The sequence below is a fragment of the Hemiscyllium ocellatum genome, chromosome 13 (assembly GCF_020745735.1).
Source record: "Hemiscyllium ocellatum isolate sHemOce1 chromosome 13, sHemOce1.pat.X.cur, whole genome shotgun sequence".
In the NCBI taxonomy this organism is placed as follows: Eukaryota; Metazoa; Chordata; class Chondrichthyes; order Orectolobiformes; family Hemiscylliidae; genus Hemiscyllium; species Hemiscyllium ocellatum.
The window spans coordinates 85,493,189-85,511,350 of NC_083413.1; positions in this window are offsets into that span (position 1 = coordinate 85,493,189).

The window sequence follows — 18,162 nt, forward strand, 5'->3', positions numbered from 1 at the left end:
TACAGATCATTGCTATCCCAGAAGAGATTCCAATGATGCAAAAATGTGAATCTTTCTCCACTGAACCAGCTCCTCAGCCAGGCATTCATCCTCCTACTCCTATCCTCACTAGCTTGTGGCACCAGGAGTAATCCAGATATTACTACCCTCGACAACCTCCTTTTTAAATTACTGCCCAACTTACCCTATTCTCTCCTCAGAATCTTGGCTGTTTATTTTGTAATATCGTTGATTCCAATGTGCCCAACAACCCTCTCCCCTTTGATAATATTCTGCACCGTATCTGAGATATCCTTAATCCTGGCACCAGGGAGGCGACACACCATTTCTAATTTCACAGTGTTGGTCGCAGAAACATCTGTCTGTGTCTCTGACTAGAGAGGTCCTTGTCACAATTGGTCGCTTGAAATCTGATGTACTCCTCATTACATTAGAGCCACACTAGGCACCAGAAATCCGGTTGTCAGTGCTACATTCCCCTGAGAGTCCATCATTCCCTATATTTTCCAAAACAGCATATTTATTTGAGAAGGCAAGAGCCATAGGATAGCCTGCATGACCTGCTACCATCTCCTACCTTTCCTGGAGGTAAAGGTAGGAACTTTTGTAAATTCCTCATTGCCTCTAACTGCCACTCCAACTGATTCGTGCGATCCGATAGGATTTGCAATCAAGTACACTTCCTGCAGACATAATCACCAGTAACATGGAAAGTCTCCTGAATCTCCCACATCCAACAGGAAGAGCCCACCATTTGACTAAAGGCCATCTTTGCACCTTAATAAACTACAGACCCAAAAAATAGTAGCCTTACTGCTCTAAAAAGCACTGCTCCAGGCTAACTTAGTACCTATGCTTTATATTTTTAAAATTTTAATTAAAAGGCATATCTCAATAAAACATACAATCAAAAAAAGACCCACTGGGATCACTATTATAAACTTACAAAAATAAGAACAGTAAGATTATACTTAAAAACTATCCACTTAGCTGCTCCCCTGCTGTGAGCTCTCCCACATAGGTTTCTCCAAGGTCAGCTGCTGTGAAAAATGAACAGTGAAATTCACAGCTGACCTTAGAGACTGTCATTTGAACTTTTCTTTCATTTATTTTTCTAATTCATTCTTGTAATGCTGGACTTTTATTTCTTTGCCTTTCTAATTTTGTTTTTCCCTCAGAATTTGTACTTAAGAATATTTACCTAGGTACCTTTGTACTAAAGATAGCGCTATACGTGGTGACTTGTAAACTTTTCACTGTGCTCATTTGGGTCATGTGACAATAAAGAGACCTGTCACGCCTCTTGCAGTTTAATTTATCAGCCTTACCTCGTTCTCTGCCTCAGTCTTGCCTGCCTTGACTATTTAACTTGCGTCTCTTTTCTATTGTACCACAGTCAGACCCATCTCTTTGCTCACCATCTCTTCGGGCTCCATTACTAGTTTAATGCCTCCCAAGTAGCACTAGTAAATCTCCCTGCAAGGATATTTGTACCCTTCCAATTCAGGTGCAACCCATCCTTCTTATACAGGTCACTTCTACCCCAGAAGAGAACCCAATGATTCAAAAATGTGATTCCCTGCCCACTGCACCAGCCCCTCAGCCATGCATTCATCAGTTCTATCCTTCCACTCTTACTCTCACTAGCACATGGCACCATGAATAATCCAGATATTACTACCCTCAGTGACCAACCTTTTAACCTCTTGCCTAATTTCCTATATGCTATTTGCACAACTTAGTCCCTTGCTCTTCCTATGTCATTGGCCAAAGTATACAACGATCTTCTGCTGGTCACTCTCCCCTATCTGAGGCATCCTTAACCCTGGCATCAGGGAGGCAACACAGAAACATGTGTCTGTGCTTCTGACGACAGTCTCCTATCACAGTCAGTCGCTTGAAATCTAGCACACCCCACATTATAGTAGAGCCAGTCGCCGTACCAGAAACCTGGCTGACAGTATTTTCTTCCCCTGAGTGGGCATCACCCTACAGTATCCAAAGCAACATACTTTCTTGAGATGGTGATAACCACACTCAGAGATTCCGGCACTTCTGGCCTCCCTTTCCTAGTAGTAATCCACCTACTTGACTGTATCTGTGGTTTTTCTATCTTCTTGAAACTGCCAACCATCACACTGCTGGCTGTTGTATCTTCCTCACTGCCTCTAACTGCCACTGCAACTGATCCATGCGATCCGATAAGATTCACAGCCAAACGCATTTTCTCAGACATAATCATCAGGAACATTAAAACTCTCTCCGATCCCCCACATCTGACAAGAGCATATCACTCTACTAAAAGCCGTCTCTGCTCCTTATACAACCGGCAGACCCAGAACATATCCAAAAAAAACACAACACGCTTTCTCATAAACTCAGTGTTTGCACAGTCTTAGTGCTCAAAAACACTGGTCAGGGATAACTTAATACATATTTTTAATGTTAAAAGTTTGATTGAGAGACAAATCTCAGTAAACATAGAATCATAGAGTCACATTGATATACAGCAAGGAACAGACCTTTTGGTCCAACTCGTCCATGCCGACCAAATATCCCAAAGCGACATAAATGGACACTAAATAAGGTGGTATAATGGAGAGTGAAGAAGGTTGTCAGAAATTGCAGCAGTGCCTTGATCAGCTGGGGACGTGGGCCAAGACAAGGCAAATGTAGTTTAATATCAATCTTACATTTTCAAATGTCAATTCAATGCAGGAGTTTCATGGTGAATAACAGGGTCTTAAGGAATGTAGTGGAAGAGAGGGACCTAGGAGTTCAGGCACACAGTTCTTTGAAAGTGGAGTCACAGGTAGACAGGGCAGTGAGGAAGGCGTTTCACACATTGGCCTTCATCAGTCAGGCCATTGACTATAAAAGTTGGTAAGTTATGTTGCAATTGTACAGAATGTTGGTGAGGCCACACTTGGAATATTGTGTTCAGTATAGGAAGGATGTTGTTCAACTGGAAAGAGTGTAGAAGAAATTTACAATAATGTTGTCAGGTTTCAATGGTCTGAGTCATAGGGAGAGGTTGGACAAGATAGGACTTTTTCTTTCAAGCAGAGGATGCTGAGGGGAGATCTTATAGAAGTGAATATAACCATGACAGGCATCGATAGAGTGAATTCACTCAGTCTTTTTCCCAGGGTTGTGGAATCGAGGACTAGAGAGCATCGGTTTAAGGTTAGAGGGGAAAGAATAAAAGGGATACTGAGGGACAACTTTTTACACAGCGTATGGTACGCATATGGAATGAGCTGCCAGAGGAAGTGTTAATACATTAACAATATTTGAAAGGTATTTGGACAAATACATTGGTAGGAAAGATTTAGAAGAATACAGGCCAAGTGCAGGGAAATGGGGTTAGTTTGGAAGGACATTTTGGTTGGCATGGACCAACTTGGGCCAAAGGATCTGTCTCTGTGCTGTAGGACTCTCTGACTCTCTGTGAGAATATAGAAGGCATGGTTAGTTAAGTTTATAGATGATACCAAAATTGGGGCTATAGTGGACAGCGAAGGTTATCTAAGATTACAATGAAATCTTGATCAATTGGGTCAATAGGCTGAGGAGTGACAGGTGGAGTTTAATTTGGATAATTGCAAGGTATTGCATTTTGGTAAAACAGACAAGGGCAGGACTTATTTAATTAAAAATAGGGCCTTGTGCAGAGTTGTAGAACAGAGAGACCGAGGGGGTTCATGGACATCATTCTTTGAAGTTTTCATCACACGTAGACAGGATGGTTAAGAAGGTATTTAGTATGTTTGTTTTCATTGCTGAGAACTTTGAGTATGGGAGTTGGGATGTCATAGTTAAAAAGTGTGGGTCTGGAAAAGCACAGTAGATTAGGCAGCATCTGAGGAGCAGGAAAATCGACATATCAGACATAAGCCCTTCATCAAGAATTTTGGGGAATGGAGATAAGGGACAGAGAGATAAATAGGGGAGGGTCTGGGGCTGGGCGGAAGAGAGCCCAAGAAGGCAATAGGTGGATGCAGATGGGGGGTGATGGTGGTAGGTCAGAGGGAATGGTGGAGTAGATAGGTGGGAAGGAAGATGGACAAGTGGGACAGTTCAAGAGAGTGGTGCTGAGTTAGAGGGTGGGGAAATTAGGTGGGGGGACGGGAGATAAGGAAACTGGTGAAATCAACATTGATTCCGTGTGGTTGGAGGGTCCCAAGGCAGAAGATAAAGCATACTTCCTCCAGCATCAGGTGGCTAGAATTTGTCAGTGGAGGATGCCTGGGACTTGCATGTCCTTGGCAGAGTGGGAGGGACAGTTGAAATAGTTGGCCACAGGGCAGTGGGGTTGGTTGGTGTGGGTGTCCCAGAGATGTTCTCTGAAGCTTTCTGCAAGTAGGCTTCCTGTCTCCTCAATGTAGACGAGATCGGGAGCAATGGATATAGTAAATGACATATATGGAAGTGCAGGTAAAATTCTAATAGGTATGGAAGGCTCTTTTGGGGCCTTGAATGGAAGTGCGGGGGTGGTGTGGGCCCAGGTTTTACACTTCCTGTGGAGGCAGGGGAAGGTGCAGGGAGTGGAGGGTAGGTTATTGGGGACATGGGCCTAACAGGGAGTCACGGAGTGATGGTCTCTATGGAATGCTGATAGGGGTGGGGAGGGAAATATATTTCTGGTGGAGGGGTCTGACTATAGTTGGCAGAAATGGCAGAGAATGATGCACTGTTTCCGGAAAATGTTGGAGTGGAAGGTGAAGACCGGGTGGGGAAGCGGGGGTGCGTTCTATCCTTGTTACGATTGGAGGGGTGGGGTTCAAGGGTGTAAGTGGACGAAGCGGAGGAAATGCGCTGGAGGGCATTGTTAATCACGTGGGAGGGGAAATCGTGGTCCTTGAGGTAGGAGGCCATCTGGGACCTTCTGGAATGGGATTGTTCCTCCTGGGAACAGATATGGTGGAGGTAGAGGAATTGGGAGTAAGGGATAGTGTTTGGAGGAGGTTTGGGAGGAAGTGTAGTCCAGGTCACTGCGGGAGTCGGTGGGTTTGCATTAGATCTCCATGTTCAGTCGGTCATCGGAAATGGATACAGAGAGGTCCAGGAAGGGGAGGGAGGTGTCCGAGATAGTCCAGGTGAACTTATAGTCAGTGTGGAAGGTGTTTGTGAAGTTGATGAACTGTTCAACCTTCTTGTGGGAGCAGGAGATGGCACCGATACAGTCATCAATGAAATGGAGGAAAAGGTGGGGAATGGTGCCAGTGTAACTACACTAGATGGTCTGTTCCACGTATCTGACGAAGAGGTAGGCATAGCTAGGGCACATGCGGGTAGCCATGGTTACACCTTTAGTCTGAACGAAGTGGGAAGATTCAAAGGAAAAGTTGTTGAGGCTGAAGACTTGTTCAGCCAATGGAACGAGTGTGTCAGTGGAGGGGTACTGGTTAGGTTGGCAGAAGAGGAAGAAATGGAGGATTTGGAGGCCATCGCCATGGCAGATGGACATGTAAAGGGACTGGATGTTCAAGGTGAAGATGAGGCATTGGGGGCCAGGGAAACAAATGTCATGGAGGAAGTGGAGGGCATGGGTGGTGGCCCGAATGTATGTGGAGAGTCCCCCACGGACCAAGGGGGACAGGACAGTGTCCAGGTGAAATTGAGATCAGGGTTGAAATTGTACAAGATGACGGTGAGCCCTGGAGCGGGTTCAGAAAATATTTACTAGGATGTCGAAGGGAATGGAGAGTTTGAGTTTAAGGATAGACTAGACAGGTTGGCACAATTTTCACTGGAGCATAGGAGTTTAAGGGGTAACCTGAAAGAGGTTGATAAATTCATGAGGGGTAAAGGTGAGGTGAATGGCGGGCATCCCTAAAGTTGGGGATTTCAAGACTAGAAGGCATTCTCTAAGGTGAGAGGAGAGAGATTTAAAAAAGAAAAGTTTTTCACACAGACAGTGATTTGTACAATTACAGCATTGGAAAGACATTTGGATAAGTACATGAATAAAAAGTATTTGGAAGGTTAAGAGCCAAGTACAGGCTTTGTTTTATTTGGGATTATGGCGGGCATGGACTGATTGGTCCAAAGGGTCTGTTTCCATGCCAAATGACTCTTTGACTCTATGACTCTGAATGCTTCATCAATGTTATGAAGGTTTCTGCTTCTACCTCACTTACAGATAGTGAGTTCCAGATTTCAACCACCCTCTAGATGAAAATGTTTTCCTCAGACCTCCACTGCTGCCCCTTACTTTAAATTTGCTCCCTGGTCAATGATCCCTCTATCAAGAAGAAAAGTTCCTTCCTGTCTACCTTTTCTATCGCCCCCATAATTGTAAACATCTTAACCATGTCCCTTCTCAATTCCGTCTGTTCTACTGAAAACAATCCCAGTCTGTCAAATCTGTCTTCGTAACTGAAACTGTCCAGCCCAGGTAACATCCTCGTAAATCTCGTCTGCACCCTTTCCAATGCTACGACATTCCTCCTATAATTTAGAATACAGTACTTTAGCAGCAGCATAACCAATGTTTTATACAATTCGAGCATAACATTCCCCTCTTAAACTCAATGCCTTGGCTAATAAAGGCAAGTGCACCATATACTTTCTTAACCCCTTTGTCCACCTACCCTGCTACTTAAAGGGACCGCTGTACATGCACATCAAGGATACTCTGATTCTCAGTGCTTCCCAGAACCTGACTGTTTATCATGTTTTCCTTTGCCGCATTCGTCTTGCCCAAGGTCATCACTTCACATTTATCTAGATTGAATCTCAATTGCCACTGACCAGCCAATTCACATCCTGCTGTAATCCAAGCTATCCTCCTTAGTATTTATCATCCCACCAATTTTTCTACCATCTGTGAATTCACTGATCAATTCTTCTACTTTCAAGTCTAAATCATTTAAATAAACCACAAACAGCAAGGGCCCTAACACTGATCTCTGTGTCGCTGTGAATGGACACAGACTTCCAAAAATCACCCTCAGCTTTTTGCCACTCAACAAATACCGGATTTAATTTGCCAAATTTCCTGAGATCTTATGGGCTCTGCAATCAGTCTCCCATATGGAACTTTATCAAGAGCCTTGTGTGAGTCCAAGGACACTGCATTAAAAGCATTGCTCTCATCTATACACCTGGTCCCCTTTTTGAAAAATTCAATCCAGTTGGTCAGATATGACCTCCCCTTAGAAAACCATGCTGACTATTCTTGTTTAATCCCTGCCTCTCCAGGTGCAGGTTAATCCTGTCCCTCAGAATTCCTTCCTGTAGTTTCCTCACCACCAAGTTGAGACTAACTGGCCTGTAGTTTCCTGGTTTATCTCTTGCTCCAGTCTTGAATATTGGTACCACATTGCCTGTCCTCCAGTTCTCTGGCACCTTTCCTGTGGTTAGAGAGGAATTGAAGATTCTTACAAACATTCCTGTTATTTCTTACCTAACCTCAATCAATAATTTGGGATACATTTCAGCTGACCCATGTCATGGTACCACATGGACTTTGATGATGAGCAACTTTGAGTGTTGAAAAACCTAACATTGAGGTATTCCTCATAATCTCCTTACCAATGTCCATACTATTAATATACATGTACCTAGTTGCTGCCATTTAACATCATACATCTTGTTTAGGTAAGAGTTTCGTTGTCTTGTACTATGAGGAACATTTCCTGTAGAATGCTACAGCAAGCATGACCTGTAAATCAATACCAGGGAAAGGATGGTGGCAGTAACTCTACCAGAACAATCTTAAACATGTTGTGTTTTGGTAATAATTCATCACAGAACAGTTCTTAAGTTCTCAGTACTCACCCTTCACAGCAAATGCAATTTATCAAATATCCAGCTTGCTTGTTCTGCTTATCAGTAACTGGTATGTGTGTACACATATGCATGAGTATATTTCTGTGTGTGTCTGTGTGCACATGTCTGTGTCTATACATGTGCATATCTCTGTGCCTGTGTCTGTGTGTGCGTATACCTGTGCATGTGTCTGTAAAAGTGCATATGTCTGTGTGTTTGACTCACAGAATCACCAAATTGTTACAGTGAAGAAGATGGGCAATCAGCCCATTTTGCCTGCACCAGCTCTATTATCTCGTATGGCTCCATTACTAAGTGCCAATCTCCTGCCTTTTCCTCATACCCTAGCACACTGATTCTATCCAAAAAAATCATCCAATGATCTTTTGAAAGCATCTGATGAAGGAGCAGCACTCCGAAAGCTAGTGCTCCAAATAAACCTGTTGGATTATAACCTGGTGTGTGATTTTAACTCTCTCACAAATATACACACACTGTGTCTCTTACATACTCTCCACTCAGATACACTGTCTTACATAAAAACACTCTCACACATAGACACACTCTCAACATGCACACACTCTCTCACATACACGCTCATACACATATTCTCTACACAAACACAATTCTCTTAGAAACATGCACACACACACACACTCTGTCACATGCACATAGTCTCTCTCACATACGCACACTTGGATAATTTCACATACACACGGGCATGCACACTCATTCTCACACGCTGTCTGTCACACATACACACTCACATGCATACACACTCTTATACACACACAGAGTAGACTTGGGTCAAACTAGAGTTGTGTGTTGTGTAGCAGAATTGGGTTAGAGTAGAGTTAATTGTTTGAGTTAGAATTGAGTTGTGTGTTGTAGAGTTGTATGCTTTTCCAGCAACACATTTTCAGCTCTGATCTCCAGCATCTGCAGTCCTCACTTTCTCCTTGTGTGTTTTAGAACCAGGTTCATGTAGAGTTGGGTGTTGAGAATTGGGTGAGAGTAGATTTTGTTCCTTGTAGATTTGGGTGTTATAAAGTAGCATTGAGTTAGAGGAAAATCAGTTGTGTCTTGTAGAGTTGTGTGTTTCAAGTTGGGTTAAAGTTGAGTACTGTCACTCCCAGACACCTCAGCTGATCAGTAGTACCTTACTTAACACAGAGGAAGATGACTATTGTTGTTGAAAATCCAGTACCAGGATCTCAACACAGGTATTTCTCAGGATATGAAGGTTCATCAATTACTTCACTAATGACCTTCGCTCAATCGTAAGTTCTGAAGTGGAAATGTTTGTGAGTGATTGCAAACTATCAATCTATCTGCACATTTGCAACACCTCAAATATTGAAGTCCACATGCAGCTTGGCTTGAACAGGCTTGAATGAAACAAATGCTTGGCAATGACCATCTCCAGCAAGGCAGAAACTAATCTAACCATTGCATGTTCCTCTCCAAGTCACACATCATCCTGGTTTAGAAGTATATCACCATTTCTTTTTGTTGCTGGATCAGAATCCTAGAACGTTCTTTCTAAAGTCACCACATGTGTACATGGATTGCAGGGTTCAAGAAAATGACTCATCACCTTACTACGCTTAGGAATGGGAGAAAGGTTGGTATACATTGCAGGAATCTTTTGATGTAGAATCAAATATAGTCTTTTCAAATTAACATAGTAAAAATTAAGAACCTGCAGGCCACAATCTTAGCTCTGCCACAAAACTGCTTGAGAGAACCATCTCCTTATTTATAATTACACTCTCCTCAAATTTCTAATTACACTTCCAATTCATAAAGATGACAACTGTGGTGTTTTCACCAGTCTACAACCACCACCTTCTAAAGGGCACTTAGGCATGTGTATCAAATGCTGGCCTTGCCAACAGCTTTCACATCCATTTACTGAAGACATGTCTTTTGTTGCTCTGATGCATCAATATCCAGTAGCACTGTTTCAAGCATTTTAATTAGCCCTTTGGTGGTTGAACTCTCAAATGTGTTACCAAAATAAAACTAACATCCAGATGATACTGGGTGCAGGCACCAAGAAACTATCAGAAAGATACAGATAGCTTAAGAACAAACACCCCATTCCTTAGAAAGCAGCATCATTAGAAATTAGAAGAGCAAAATAGAGTAGAAATATTTTCGAGGATGTTACTTCAGGCAAAAAGGACTGGAGCAACAGGCTTATTGCTTGAAATGTAGTGGGACAAGAGGAAACTGATGTGGAAGCTGATTGTGGCCTGGAGGTTTGAAGCCCAGCATGGTCTAGAGACTTGGCCTAGGCAGTGTACAGGCTTAGTACTGGCATGAACTTGGTGAATATTCTAAAATTTGAGTACTTCTTCTGAAAAAAGCTTCTTTATTTTTAAGCTGAATTATTTATTATTATTTTAAGTTTGTACTTGAGTATCTATACCTTGGTACCCTGCACCTAAGATAGTGCCAAAGAGGCAACATTACAAACTCATTTGAGTGCATTTGACGATAAAGTTAATCCATTCATTCATTCATATACACTAATATAGATCTGGTTCATTTGAATGTAGACTCAATATGTGGCAGAACTATGTTCAATGGTGAGATTGTTACTTGCACTCCCTGCTCTGTGCTGAGATAACATTATCTGGGAACAAGGGAATGGTTAGTGAGGATCCTGTCCCAAAATAGCTAAAAGAAATGCTACTGTACAGACCTAGGCTAATTGGATAACGCGAAGGTCACCTGAACAACTGCTGTATCTGATATAATAGGTTCAAAGTTCATACTCCATTTCCTTATTTACACACTTTTTTAGAATGGGTTTTCTCCAGTTTTCCGCTCTTTAGTTGTGGACTAACTTTGAGAGTGCAGGGTTTTTGGTTTGTGATCAGTAATTTGCTGATTTTTAGCTGGGTTCGAATCACCCCAGATCCCTGGTTCTGAGACTGGTCTTACTTAGGGACTGTGAAATGAAGAAGGCAGTAGACAGGTGTTTCAGGGCAAAACAATCACTGTATTTATTTAACAAGAACAAAAAAGGCAAATGCAATAAAACAGTGAAATTGACACAATTATACATAGGACAGTAATTAGATATTTTATCAAATTAAACAGAGGCTAAAACAGTTTTGAAGCTAAACAGCACTTTTAATCACAGATACTTTCTTCAGGCTTCCTACCCTTGGAGTCCCTGCACTGTCACCACCCACCAGTTGTTTACTGGATGAGATGTGAATGGTTCTCTGATTAAAGTGAATCAGTTTCTGATAGTTTTGAATGTCCACTAGTTCTCTTAGCTGGATGTACATTAAAGTTTTACTGGTAATGTGAAGGCCTTCACATTCAAAAGGCAAACAGGTTTGCATGTGGTACAATGACGTGAAATGTTCAGTATCTCTGTGTCCGAGCAAACTGATTAAAAGTTGAACGCTTTTGTATTTTGATCGGCCTCAGAATGTCTCAGTTGTTTGCTCTGCAGGTTGGTGTTCATTGTCTTTAGCTGAGGTGTTTGCGGGAGTCTTCCTTCAGCTTTGCAAGCTAAGCCTTTGTTCCAGCCAGCTGCCCTTAGGCTTGCATATTGCTAGTCTGTCGCAGCTAGAGAGCTCAGTGACTCTCAGTTCAAATGTGAATTCAACAAACTCATGGCCCAAGTTCAGAGGGCTTTCACCTGGGGTATATGATGGGGATTTTTGTCCAAAGTTTTACAAGAGTGAGGGGGATGAATGGTAATCCAGTTGTGGAGAATACCAGAGTAAACACTTATCCTCTCTAATCCTGACCACAAATATATAGTATGAATCCCAAACCATCCCACTAGGGATCCAGGTTTGATTCCAGCCTCAGGCAACCTTCTGTGTGGAGTTTGCATGATCTCTCCGTGACTGCATGGGTTTCCTCCCATAATCCAAAGATGTACAAGTTGGGTGAATTGGTTATGCTAAATTCAGCATAGTGTTCAGGGATGTGCAGGTTTGGCACATTAGTCAGGGGTAAATGTAGAGTAATAGGGTAAGGGATCGGGTCTGGTTGCGTCACTCTTCGGGGATCAGTGTAGACTTGTTGGGCCGAATGACTTGTTCCACACTGTAGGGATTGCATGATTCAATGAAAATAGAATCTTTCAAATAAATTATTACAAACTATGCAATAAAATTCAACTTGGCCCCATGCAACATATTCCACTCAATATAATTATAATAGTCATAATATTTAGAAAATAATGTCTATGTCAGGTTTCCAGTCCATTGGCACAAATCACTTCAAGTTAGAAATTACAGAAAGTGAAACAGAAATAACATTTCCTTTATGACAAAACTGCACTCTGACGTGCATTCCCAACCACCTTGATCAACAACGTACATTCTTGTAAGGCACACAACCTGAGATTAGATTAGATTACTTACAGTGTGGAAACGGGCCCTTCGGCCCAACAAGTCCACACCGACCCACTGAAGCGCAACCCATCCATACCCCTACATTTACCCCTTCCCTAACACTACAGGCAATTTCGCGTAACCAATTCACCTGACCCACACATCTTTGGACTGTGGGAGGAAAAAGGAGCACCCGGAGGAAACCCACGCACACACCGGGAGAATATGCAAACTCCACACAGTCAGTCGCCTGAGATGGGAATTGAACCTGGGTCTCTGGCACTATGAATTCAGCAGTGCTAACCACTGTGCCACCTTGCCGCCCATGTTCTACAGTGCCCATCCTCTTGGTAGCTGAAAGGTCTAAGACAATGACCTTTCTACATTGCACCTCTGCAGCCGATGTTCCAAGCTTTATCTCTCAGCACATAACCTGGACCTTTGAATATGCTAGTCTGCAATACTAGGACATAGATTCATAGAATCTGTACAGTGTGGAATGAAGCCATGTGACCTATCAAGTCCACATCAGCTGTCCAAAGAACATCCCATCCAGACCTCCCCCCATTCTATCCCTGTAACCCTGCATTTCCCACAGCTAATCTACCTGGCAAATACATCCCTGGACACCTTGGGCAATTTAGCATGGCCAATTCACCTAACCTGAAAATCTTTGGACTGTGGGAGGAAACTGGAGGAAGCCTCGCAGACAGGGGGAAAATGTGCAAATTCCACACAGCCAGTTGCCCAACAGTGGTATCGAACTTAGGTCCCTGGTGCTGTGAGGCAGCAGTGCGTACCATGAACCAACCTTCCACCCTCGAGGATAACTTCTTGCTCTGGAAGACCAGTAAGTTTCTAAGGCCTGGAGGGGCCACTCCTGGAGTATTGTGTGTAGATTTGGTTCCCTTATCTCAGGAAAGATGTTCTAGCCATGAAGGGAGTGCAATAAAACTGATTTCTGGGATGGCAGGACTGACATATGAAGAGAGAATGGGTTGTTAGGATTATATTCATTGAAGTTGAGAAAAATCTCATAGAAACCTGTAGAAAACAAACAGGACTTGACATGGTAAATACCAGAGGATGCTCCCAAAGACTGGGGAATCCAGAAATAGTGATCACAGACTAAGAATATGAGGTTGGCCTTTTAGGTCTGAGATGAGGAGAAATTTCTATCTAGAGAGTGGCAAATCTGTGGAATTCTCTTCCACAGAAAACAGTTGAGGACAAAGCTTGAATGTTTTGAGTTATGTAGAGTTTTTAGGGTTAAAGAGGTGAACGGGTATGAGGAGAAAGTGGGAACAAGGTACTGAGTTGGATGATCAGCTGTGAATTGATTGGTGGAACAAGCTCAAATGGCCAAATGATCTACTTCTGCTCCTATTTTCAATGTTCCTATGGTTAAAATTGAACTATTATATTACAACAGAAAGCATGCCTTCAGTCGTGTCAACGCTTCAAGTGATTCAAAATTAAATGAGATCTTTGTACCCTAAGTTCAATTGCTGTGATCACAGAGTCACAGGTGCAGAAGGCCATTCAGCCCATCATGTCTGCCCTAGTTCTATTACCTAATCCCTTGCCTTTTCCCCATGTCCCTGCATATCATTTCTACCCAAATTATCATGTGACGCCCTCTTTAAAAAATTAAGAATCTACCCTTTTGTCAACAATATCATTTTACATTCAAATAATCCCAATTACTTACCACTAGTACTGATACTGTTCAGGGATACTATGACACATCTTTATGGCAGGTGGCTGGTGAATGTGGGCCTCCTGGTTGAGAGGTAGCAATACTACCACAGTGCCACATACTTCTTGTGTAATAGCGATGATGCAATGTCTCTTAAGGTTACGCTGACACAACAGAAGCTGCCTCACTATGGAGCCTCAACACATGGCAGAAAGTCAAATCAGGGAATAAAATCAACAAATGGCATGAATCATATTCCTAATAACCAGTCAATCATTAAAAAAAGATTAGTTGCTTCTCTCCTGTTCCTATTCCTTTTAATCAACTTTTTGGCAGGAGCAGGCTGGGACATATTGACAGGTCTTTCATTCTGGGGTAATTTGCTAAAAATAGATGCATCAAATGCCGATGTAAAGAGTTGATTTGAACTCAGAGAGTGAGCCTAAAAGTTTGGCACTGTCATTATTTCCACACTGCAGTTCTTATGTTGACATTTTAATCACCATGTTTCTCGTGTGGAATGTATGTAATGAGCAAATGATGTAACTCTGACAGAAGTGAGTTATTTCATGCTAAAAATCATTAAGAACAGCTGTCAGGAACTGCATGGCTAGTTCATTTGATGATTGTATGGTCTGTGCCCTCTCACTGGATCTGCTGAAATTACTGAGACTCTGGCAGTCAATGGCAAGCATTGAGGCAGCTCTGAGAGACAGCTACAGGTGCTGGGATGCATATGACATTCCTGCTGCTGGGTTCACCAGTGGGCTGAGGTAGTATACTGGTGCCAACGATGAATGAACAGCTCTTCAGGACCCTGAGCTGCTTCTAGAGGGATTGTACCACTCTTCAGGAATGGCACATTCTGTCCCTCAAGTAGGACTGCCCCACCTTCAAGATGCATTTAGAATCTGTGCATTGATATTGTTTAAGTTCACATGGCTCGAGCCTTCTGTGAAATCACAGTTCCAAACAGAGCTGCTCAAGAACGAAGCCCAGCCCAAGAGGGACAATGACACTGATGAGGTGAAAGCTGGAAGACCCAATCTGAGCCTTTTCCAGTTGCAGAAGGGACATGAAACCATAGAAAAAACATTTGGAGCAGGAGGAGGCTATTCAGCCTTTGAATCTACCCTGCCATTCAATTGCATGTGGTATAGTACAAACAGAGTGCTGGAGAAAATCAGCAGCTCTGGTAGCATGTCAAGAGAGAAACAGGTCAAGAAATAGTATGATTCTTTTTCAAACTGCAGTTCAAAACTCTGATGGAGCTCTGAAGATGTCATCTCTTGATGGCTTTAACTACAGTTTCCTGCTTGGCTCACATAACCCTTGACTTTGTTGTAGATTTATGCACTGAATCCATTTACCAAGTGATTGGCAGCAGTGGAGTGGAGTAGCACCACGTTGCAGCTATGTGTCTAAGCACCCCCACTGATCAAGAAGCTGAGCTCTGGGTCAAACATAGCAGAATTTGCACAGCAACATCAGTAAGTTGAAGTGATGTAGCACCTTCACTGAAGTGAAGCACGCCCCAGGGTCCTGCACAGGACATTGACAAAACATGATGCTCAGGCACACAAGGGGCTGGTGATCAGAGGTGGGCATTACTAGTGTTATTACGGTTCCAAAATAGCAAAAGAGTACATACATATTTTTCTGTCCTGAAACGTTAGTAAAATTGTCTGTGGGGTACACGGCCCCAAGATCATTCATCATGGACAGAAGATGAGGTTAATCAGTGTGCTGCTTCTTTGAACCAACACACTCTCTTAACCTCCCCACTTGAGCATCCAATTTGCAAACAAGACAAAACTAATTGCCCTTGTACTTTAGTTCTTTGTCTTCCCTGTGCCACTGCCAGTCTTATTGCTGTTACCCCAATTGCTGCATTGGGACTCATGCACACTTCTGGATGTCACTGGGCAGGACTCGAGCTGACCTTAAGCAGTCTCCGTGGGCCTGGATTCAAACAGTGCCAGTTTGGTGTGGGTAGCGGCTGTCAGGGTTGGTTACAGGCAACTGCAGTGCACTGGTGGGCTGGCAGTGAATAGTGTCATCCTCAGTGAGACCAATGGGCTCCTTCTATAGCTAACCAGGAACTGTATAAAACATGTCACACCTAGAGTCCTATGTGCAGCTGTGGCATTCTAAGGGGGGTGTGAAAGCACTGGAATGGGTGAGAGGAGATTTACTGAGATGTTATCTCGCCTGGAGAGTTTGAGTTATGAAGTGAGATTGGACAGACAGAGGTTGTTTTCCTTAGAGCAAGGGAGCCTGGAAGGGGACCAGTATACAATTATGAGGGGTCCATATTAAGTAAACAGGAAAGACCCATTCCCTTTGATAAAAAGGATCAATGATTAGGGGATGTAGATTTAAAATAAGGCACAGAATGTTTGGGGGAGATGTGAAAGTAAAACCCTTTTATCCAGATGGTGTTGGGAGTCTGGAACTCACTTCTTATAAGGATGGTGGAGACAGAAACCTTCATAACATTTGTGAAGTATTTAGATATGCACTAGTGATGCCAAGACATACAGGTTAGGGAGCCAAATGATGGAAACTGTGATTAGAATAGTTGGAAAAACAGCACAGACTCTCAGGGTTGAATGGCCCTTTTCTATGTTGAGGATCTCTATGACGTCAGCTACATTCGTGGTCTGCAGTGACATAGAATGTTGGATGGTTTTGAGGTTCTGGAAGCCATCATGGTGTCTGACTGGACTCACAAAGCAGCAACTTGACCTTGACTGTTCTTAGTTTTCACTTGGGTTATGATGGGAGATGGGGATCATTCGATGGATGTGCTTGGGTTCACAAAGTGCGCTGATGGGCTCAATGATCAGGTTCACGCTAGAAAAGAGTCTACATTAGAGTGGTGCTAGAAAAGCACAGCTGGTCAGGCTGCATCCAAGGAGCAGGAATATCGACGCTTCAGGTAAAAGCCTTTCATCAGAAATGAAGGCAGGGAGCCTCTGGGGTGCTAGAATGTGCCATCATGTCAGAAAAGATAGACTTCAAGCTCTGGGAAAAGCCAGCCTTATGTTACTGGATCTCGCATACTCTGTGACATCAGTTCTTGTTGATCAGAGAGGAAAAAGACCTAGATTTGAGATAATGGTGCATTGAGGGTATGACAGTGAAAGTCGTATTCTCACACTGTCTGCAGCCTGTAAATCAGATGAGATTGTGAGATGTGGTAATTCAGGTGAGGATAGTGTCAATAGTGTCAGTCCTGCTATTGGTGATGGCATCAGCAATCATCTTTCCTGTTTCCCCAGCACTGCCTCCAAAACCACCAGTGAGACATCACCCTCCAAGTCAGTTCCTGCTCCCACTATTTACATGTTACCAAGTCCTGTTTAAGAAATGAGAGGGCTTTTGTTTTTGGGGTGGGGGTGGGGGGGGGGCGGGAGGGGGGGCCTGTGGGGGGTGGGGGGGGGTTTAATGATGCCAAAACTGCAGGAGTTCAGGAATTGGAAGGTGATCATAAATAATGGGATGGGGACATTAAGCACATTGGAAATGAAAAGTTGGGAAATCAGGATGCTGGGAATCAAAAGCTTAGGAAATAGAAGATCAGGAATTGGAGACTCGGGATTTGGATGCTTGAGAATCCTTGGGAATCCTTGGGAATCCAAGGATTTGGACAAGTGAATAAAAACCAAAAGAACTGCTGATGCTGGAAATCAGAAACAAAAGCAGAAACTGCTGGAAAAGCTCAGCAGCTCTGGTAGCATTTGTGGAGAGAAATCAGAGTTAACGTTGCAAGTTTGTACAGTTCTGAGGATGGGTCACTGGACCTGAAATGTTAAGTCTCATTTCTCTCTACAGAGGTTTTCAGCAATTCCTGTTTTTGTTTAGAAATGTGAAATTAGCTTCACAAACATGAGTGAGAGATAAAGGAAGGTGTCCGAATATAGGTTCAGGTGAGTTTGGGGCAGGTGAAGAATCTATTGTAGCCTAAATGCCAGTTGTTTGCACAGATTTTCTGCTGTAAATTCAATGTACTTAGAGAAAAATGGATTAATATATATCTGGAGAAATGTTTCAAGAGATGAGATTTCCAGGACCTGTGACAGATGAGACAGGAGGACGGACTGCACTTTAACTGAGCTATGAACAAAGTCGTGTAGGAAGTCAAGCTGGCATTGTGAAGGCGGTTTTAAATTAATGAGACAGTGAGAGAGGTACCAAGATGCAGCATTGAATAGGAGATTGGGAATGGGGAAGATTTAAAAGAAAGTTCATTCAGACGTAGATGCTATCGGAGAGGAGGAAATGTAGAACAGGGTAAAATGGGGAACAAGAAAA